Here is a 7,866-nt window from a genome sequence, read left to right on the forward strand (position 1 = left end):
AGTTGGATCAACTGAAGAGTTGAGAAGGGATCATGAGGTGTGTTGGCGCTTCTGCAACCCAAATTTTCCTGATTGGAATTATATTGTACTTTGGAAGGCTGGATGGATTCATACTGCCACGCCCAGCCACAGATCAAGAGCTTGGAAAAAGGCAAAGAGTGGAAGATGTATTTATTATATTCCAAACAAAGAGGCCAAAATTTGCAGAAAGCAGTGCAAAACTCCAAGCAGAACAAGAGAAAGCTGCTTCACACACAATGCCTCAACAATGGTGGAAGCCTGCACCACAACAAGCAGCTATGAAGCTTAGGAAGTGGCCACAAGCCACTCGCACAACAAAAATAACAGGAGAAAAAGAGATGGAGAAAATTCAGATATTTTCTGTTAAGAGGCTTCCTGAAACATCATCTCACTCCATAAAGAAGCGCTTCATTTTACATCTTTCGACTCAGCTGCCTCCTTCGACTTCTCTTGTAGTGGGTGAGAGTGGTGGGGAATCTGGGGACAGTTCAACACAACCCACCCACATTAAGCACCTTACTACCAGTGCTGCGGCAAGAGAGGAACCAGAAAGAAACGTAACTCCAGAAAGCTCCATAAATATGAAGAAACCTTCTGAAGAGGTAAAAATAACTTAAGTAAATAATGCTAACAGATGCATGAATAGGAGTACTACAAGGTTTGGTTACCTAGATGTGTATTATTTCCCCTGCCAGAAAGCCCAAGTGACATAAATTGTGCAATCATTTCTGTAAAGACGGTTACTTCTGTGAGTAAAAGCCTTATTAGATTGTTCATAGTAATGTGCCTGCGCAAAGACCACTTCTCTGTCTAATTGCCATCTCTATATACTTGTAAGATTCTTACAAATTTTGTATCAGCATCTGGGGAGAATTGTGTATTCAGTGATAGACTATCAAAATTTTACTACCACACTGTGGGTGTGGCTTATGCAGGATGCCCTGCATTTTCTTTTAACATCTTTCAGTGTAAATTGGGTGCTCTAGTGTAGAGCTCCATTTTTGCTACCCCACTGCATTAGAATTATTAAAGATTATTTTTATGTATATTAATTGGATTAATTGTACTATTGTGTCTTGTATATGATGTGAGCCACCCTGAGTCCTCGGAGAGGGGAGGCATAGATATGCAATTAAACAAAAGTAAACTAATTAATAAAACTGGATTGGTAAAACTGCTGTTGTTTTTAAAAAGTATGTGGGTCCGAATATAATTTTTTTCTGAGGAAAAGAGCTTTTATGTTGAAACACACGAAGGCTTATCTTTCACTTTACCTCTCTCTGTTTAACCTTTGTTTAACCTCTCTTTGTTTTACCTCTTTTTGTTTCACCTTGCTGATACCAAAGCTGCAGAAGGTACCGTATGTCAACTGGAAGCTGGCTTTTTCAGTGACAATGGGGATGCTACTTGCCCTAATGCTTTGTGGGATGTTGGTAAGCTAAAATATTTTTCTACAGATCCTTACATTAATAGACCATATTACTGCAGCCAGGATTTAATATAATCTCACCTCAGTAAAGGGTGGGATTGGTTTTTCTAAAATTATTGCTAAGAGGAATGAACAGGGGTAATTAAATGGGTGCATTAAGCTTGGATTCATTCAATTCTGAGAGGGAACGTCTGGCCGGGAGGCTATATTTGCTCCATAAGACCTTCTTATGAGATTGACCCAGACCATGTTGGAGACCCCTCACCTTTTTATAAGCAGAAGATTGAGAAAAAGAAGAATTTCTTATTGAAAAACATAGGAAAAAACATTGGTCTCTGTGACAGTCATTGATCACTGTGAAAAATATTTACATTTATCTGTCACTTCTGTTTTTGTATTCAACAGTTATCTTTAAAAAAATATAATCAAGTAAGAGATGGAACCTCTCCTGTAAGAAGGTAACTCCTAGAGTAATTTTTGAATATTGTTCAACTGTTTGGAATCCCCACCATATATTTGACCTCAGTGCAATCAAGTGGGTTCAGAAGTACTTCAGGAGAAAAGTCTTGCACTCTGCTGTACACAGTAGATTTCCTAATGCTACTGAACTCAAACGTCTTGCTTTGGATAAATTAGAATTGTGTCGTTTGTTGTCAGACCTAGGTATTGCATACAAATTTATGCATAGTCATGTTTTACCTGTAAATGACTTTTTCTGTTTTAATCGCAATAACATGTGCATGAACAACTCAATGTAAATCATTCTAAACTTGAATGTAAAACAGGAATTCTGTAATAGAGTTGTCAAAGTCTGGAATGCCCTATCTGATTCAGTTGTCTCAGCTTCAAATATCCACAGTTTCAGTCATAATTTGATTTCTGTGGACCTTACTTCATACACACTTAAATGGTCAGTAGAAGGGACGTGTACAAATGCACTAACATGACTATTGACCCTATTTTCCCCTCAGCTGCCTTTCCATGGTGGGAGTGGCAGGCCTTGGGGGACGGGCTTGTTCAGGCTCCGGAATGCCTCTACCGCCACTCCCACCATGGAAAGGCAGCCGAGGGGAAAAGTCTGGCAGGGCCTTGATGGATGGATACCATGCTAGAAACCAAGAGATGATGAGTTCTAGTCTCACCTTGGGCATTAAGCAATGGCAAACCACTTCTGAAATCTTTCCATAAAACCGCAGGGACAGTCCAGACATTTGCCAGAAGTCAACATTGATATGAAGGCATGCATAAAAACAATGATTGTTAAACAAATAAATGTACAAGATATACAAAAATATATATGTGGATCCCTCAGAACCATTTAATACCATCTGAGTGCTGGACCAATTAAACAAACTTGGATTAATTTCTGTTTCTGCTTTATCTTCCTAGGACGTTAGCAACTGGACCTCCACCTCCACCTCCAGCACCACCTCCAACCCCTGTATCAGCTCCAAAGTCAGGACCAGCACCATCTCCATCTCCACCTCCACCTCCACCTCCATCTCCACCACCTGTTATAAAGGCCAGTTCCAAGAAAAGGTGAGTATCTGTAGAATTATATATGTGGGATAGAGTAGAGCCTGTTAAAATGCTAGTGGGATAGAGTAGAGCCTGTTAAAATGCCAATTGAAAGTGAGTATCTGTAGAGTTATATGTGTGGGATAGTATTTATACTTGAAGGTAGATCCACCCATAGATTCTGAATGATTCATTTTATGATAGAGCCATGGTGGCACAGTGGTTAGAATGCGGTATTGCAGGCTAACTCAATTGTTCACTGCCAGGAGTTCATTCCTGACTGGCTCAAGATTGACTCAGCCTTCCATTCTTCCAGTGTCATTAAAATGAAGATTCAGGTTGTTGGGGGCAATAGGTTGACTCTGTAAACTGTTTAGAGAGAGCTCTAAAGCACTGCGAAACAGTATATAAATCTCAGTGCTACGGATATTGAATTTCTTAATCTTATTTATATAAATTGATTGTGTTTCATAGTTGCTATGCTAAGGAAGGGCACTAAAAATTCCTAGTCCTATCTATAGGCAAGCAAGTTGAGCTGGGGTGATATATGATTTAGTTTGTTTAGATTGAAATTCGTGGTAGCCACCTTCCAGAGGACAATTTATCTACAGCATGTTTCTTAATCATTTTTTTTTAAAAATGAGTGGATGCTATCTTCCAAAATTCCCTAGCCAGCCACGCTTAATATTAATATCTTAAAGCTCTTTGAGAAAATCTAAAATCTATATGTAAAGTCTAAAACGTCCTTGCATTTTAAGAGGTTTGAAAAGAAATGAGCCATTATGCTTCCCAGAATAATGTATCCCTGGGAAGGATGCAATCTCAATTGTAACAAAGTTCTTTTTAACTTCTGTCCTGTTAAAACACCTTTCTCTTTTTTGTCAGGTCTGAAAAAAGGAAACACACTAGTGAGACATCACCAGCTGAGTGAGTAAAAGTCTCCCAAGGATTGTTATTTAACTTAAAACTTTTTTTCCTCCAAGACAATCTTAGCTGCAGCAGAATTCCTTTTAACTTCTGTTGTGTTAAAACACTTTTCTCTTTTTTGTCAGGTCTGAAACAGAGGCACCCAGTAGTGAGGCATTACCACCTGAGTGAGTAGTAAATGTATCTCAATGATTGTTATTTAACTTATAACTTTTTTCCCTCCAAAATATTTCCTAGGAAGGAGACAGTCTTAGCTGTAGGAGAATTCTTTTTAACTTCTGTTAAAACACCTTTCCCTTCTTTGTCAGGTCTGAAAAAGAGGCACCCGAGAGTGAAGCTACACCAAAGACTGAGTGAGTAGTACAGTCCGTCAAGGGCTCTTCTTTAACTTAGAATTTGTTTCCCTGCAAGTTATTTCTAAGTAATGCTTTTGTTTAAAACAACATATACACTGTTTGCGGCGGACGCTGCATAAGCACATGGACCAGAGAGCTGGGTTTTATGGGTCATTTTATTCGTTTAAATCTGGACCTGCAGAGGTAAAACCAATGGGGTGGAACTTCCGTTCCAAACATTCTTGGGCAACTATGGGTGAAAGCTCCTTGCTGAGCAAGGGAAAGTTGCCCTTGAACATGGCCTTGGCCTTGACCTCCCCTTGCTCTCCGCCATGCCCAAGGCATGTGGGAAGGCTCACCCCCAGTTTGTCACCTGTAGGCCTGTGGCAGGTGAATCCCAAGGGCACCCCTCCCAAACATCCAGCCCGGATCAGCCCGGAACTTCTGGGGAAGGGCAGCCCATCACTTTCCAAAAGTTGCACTAAAGAAGATCACACAGTTGCTGTTAGCCCCTTTTATTTATTTATTTATTTATTATTTATTACTTAGATTTGTATGCCGCCCCTCTTCGAAGACTCGGGGCGGCTCACAACACGTGGAAACAAATCGTAAATAATCTGACAATTTAAAATATTAAAGATTTTAAAAAGATCCCATATACTAACAAACATACACACAAGCATACCATATATAAATTAAACATGCCCAGGGGAAGATGTTTCAGTTCCCCCATGCCTGACGGCAAAGGTGGGTTTTAAGGAGTTTACGGAAGGCAGGAAGAGTAGGGGCAGTTCTAATCTCTGGGGGGAGTTGGTTCCAGAGGGCCGGTGCCGCCACAGAGAAGGCTCTTCCCCAGGGACCCGCCAACCGACATTGTTTAGTTGACGGGACCCGGAGAAGGCCCACTCTGTGGGACCTAATCGGTCGATGGGATTCGTGCGGCAGGAGGCGGTCTCGGAGATATTCTGGTCCAATGCCATGAAGGGCTTTATCCACCCCACACTGGCATCCCCAGTGACCAAAGGGATTTAAGCCAGTTGAACTAGCCCTAATGATCCAAGACCGCAAGAAATCCGCTAGCCTCTCCCATCACCCAGCTCCCAGTCTGGAGTAGGCAAAAAAACAGGGGAAACCTAAAATGCGGTGCCGCCACAAAAAATTTATACCCGGCCCCCGAAAGTAAACCAATAGCCCCATTGAGATAAGGAGAAGGTGAGCGGGTACCTACAACAGGGCTGACAAATCGATTCGAAAAGGAGGGGCGAGTGGTGAGACCATCCCGTATCTAGGACATTTTTTAGTAATGTAAGTCTTTTCCTTCCAAGTATTAATGCTTAAGACCAGATTATCTCCGAGACCGCCTTCTGGTGCACGAATCCCAGCGGCCGATTAGGTCCCACAGAGTCGGCCTTCTCCGGGTCCTGTCAACTAAACAATGTCGGTTGGTGGGCCCCAGGGACAGAGCCTTCTCTGTGGCAGCCCCGACTCTCTGGAACCAGCTGCCCCCAGAGATTAGAACTCCCCCTACCCTCCTTGCCTTTCGTAAACTCCTCAAAACCCTCCTTTGTCGTCAGGCATGGGGGAATTGAGATATCTCCCCCGGGCCTATATAATTTATGTACAGTACGTTTGTAGGCATGTCTGCTTAAAAATGGGGTTTTCTTAACTACTTTAAATTTTAAATTGTAAATTATTAGATTTGTTATGAATTGTTTAATTATGTTGTGAGCCGCCCCGAGTCTACGGAAAGGGGTGGCATACAAATCTAATAAATAAATAAATAAATTGAACACATTTCAGATTCTAAAAGCATTCTGAATTAAAAATGTAAATTGGGGGAAACAGAACTAGGAAGCAGAGGATGCCTCCTAGTTCTAGCACTCACTAACCAGGTTGAAACTACAAGGCAAAAAGCAGCATTCTTCCCAGACTGTCCCATTTCCCAAACCCAAATGAGAGTTTCTAGCTGAATGCAGGAAACTACCCCAAATAATTTGCGGCCCAAATTTGAGCATCAGAGAGTGCCTCCTTCCCAGAGAGGCTTAATTTATTTTGGTGCACATTAAGGAAGATTTTATGAAATCTTCTCACACTCTTCAGTGTAGCTAAAGGGAGTTAATGATGCTATAAAACTGATTTGCTTGCTGGTACAATAGAGATGGAGAAGTGCCTTCCTCAATGATTTGTGGATTGACCTCTTCTGCCACAAATTTTATTGACCATCAATCTCTATTCCAACCTGACTGTGAGTTTGATATAATTTGGAAAGACAGAGAAAGCAAGTCCTAAGCATTAATACTTGGAAGGAAAAGACTCTACTGCTTTAGGAACTTATACAAAAAACGCAAGCTTTCATACAAGCAATAATGGATGCAGCACAGGCAGTTCTTGAGACTCCTAGAGTGGTCCATGTTATATCACTGCAACTGCCATGTTACGTCACTGCAAACTCCCACCGCCACCACTGACCATCCTGCTCCCTACTTTCCCATCTTTTATCTTTTAATTATCTTTTATTGGTTAACTCTGTCTTTGATTATAGCCGTTTCTATAATCTTAGAAATATTTATTTTTTTCCTGCTGTAAGCCACCCAGGGTTGCTTGGGAATAAGATGGGTGGCAATTAAATCGAATGAATTAACAGATAAATAACCAGGGCAAGCTGACCCAGTGATGATAACATTTTCAATTGCTGCCAGAAAAATACTTAAATTCTGCTATTTCTTTTACCAGGGCTTCCGAAACAGAGGAAGGAACTGAAGCTACTTCAAAGAAAACGTAAGTAACTTCAGGGTGCAAGTCAGGAGTATTTCTCTTTAAGAATTTTTGAAGTGATTCAGAATGCATGATAAGATATTTAATGTGTAAAACATCTCATAATATCGTCATTTTATTTCAATGTTAAACCGTAGAAAGAACAAGTGTTTTACTCCTAAGTATTTACATTTAGATGCCACAATAAGAATTCTACCAAACACGGTTTATTAGGAATAAGCGGTACCGTTTTTTAAAGTTGCACCCATTGTATTCCTCCTATTGAAATACAATATTTTATTTAGCACAGATGCTTGTTTACAGGGTTACAGAAATAGTCACACATTTAATTTATTAAACAAATGGATGTAATTGCCCAACACACATATACATAACTACAGTGGCTTACAACATTTATTTAACATTTATTAATTACATTCCTTGAAACATGTCAAAAAAGAGAAGCCGTCACCCAGCATTTCTTTCCTGAGTCTTGTTGGAAGGCCAATGCGAGGCCTCTGGAAACGTACTGCTCATCTTAGGGCTTCATTTCTCCCTTTCCCTAGTCTTACCATAGATAGAAAGTGATGCTGCCAGACCCAAAGTAGCTATTGGGAGAAGATTCTATGGGTGCTTAACGAGGCCTTTTCTCTTAGAGCAAATGGCTGTGATGCAGTTCTGAAATACTGAAATTCTTGCTCTTCTCAGAAAAATATTGGCATCTCAATACATGGATATTACTTTAGAAGAATATGAGATTAAGGGTACTGTATCTGAGATTAAGGGGACTGTATCTATTATAATAATAGCTAGACAAAATTTGAACAGACTTATTAGAAGAATATGTAGTTTTATAATTACATCGTCTTTTATTCCTTTTAT

The 7,866-nt window shown here is 40.3% G+C and overlaps 1 long non-coding RNA gene across 1 annotated transcript; it reads left to right on the forward strand.

The window, feature by feature from the left end:
• Nucleotides 1–2,905: 2,905 nt before the first annotated feature.
• Nucleotides 2,906–4,070, forward strand: LOC139155643 (uncharacterized). The gene is made up of 3 exons (XR_011557105.1): nt 2,906–2,989; nt 3,854–3,895; nt 4,021–4,070. It is a non-coding gene; the product is annotated as an uncharacterized lncRNA (long non-coding RNA).
• The last annotated feature ends 3,796 nt before the right edge of the window (nt 4,071–7,866 follow it).

Source organism: Erythrolamprus reginae, unplaced genomic scaffold (assembly GCF_031021105.1).
Source record: "Erythrolamprus reginae isolate rEryReg1 unplaced genomic scaffold, rEryReg1.hap1 H_38, whole genome shotgun sequence".
Taxonomy (NCBI): Eukaryota; Metazoa; Chordata; class Lepidosauria; order Squamata; family Dipsadidae; genus Erythrolamprus; species Erythrolamprus reginae.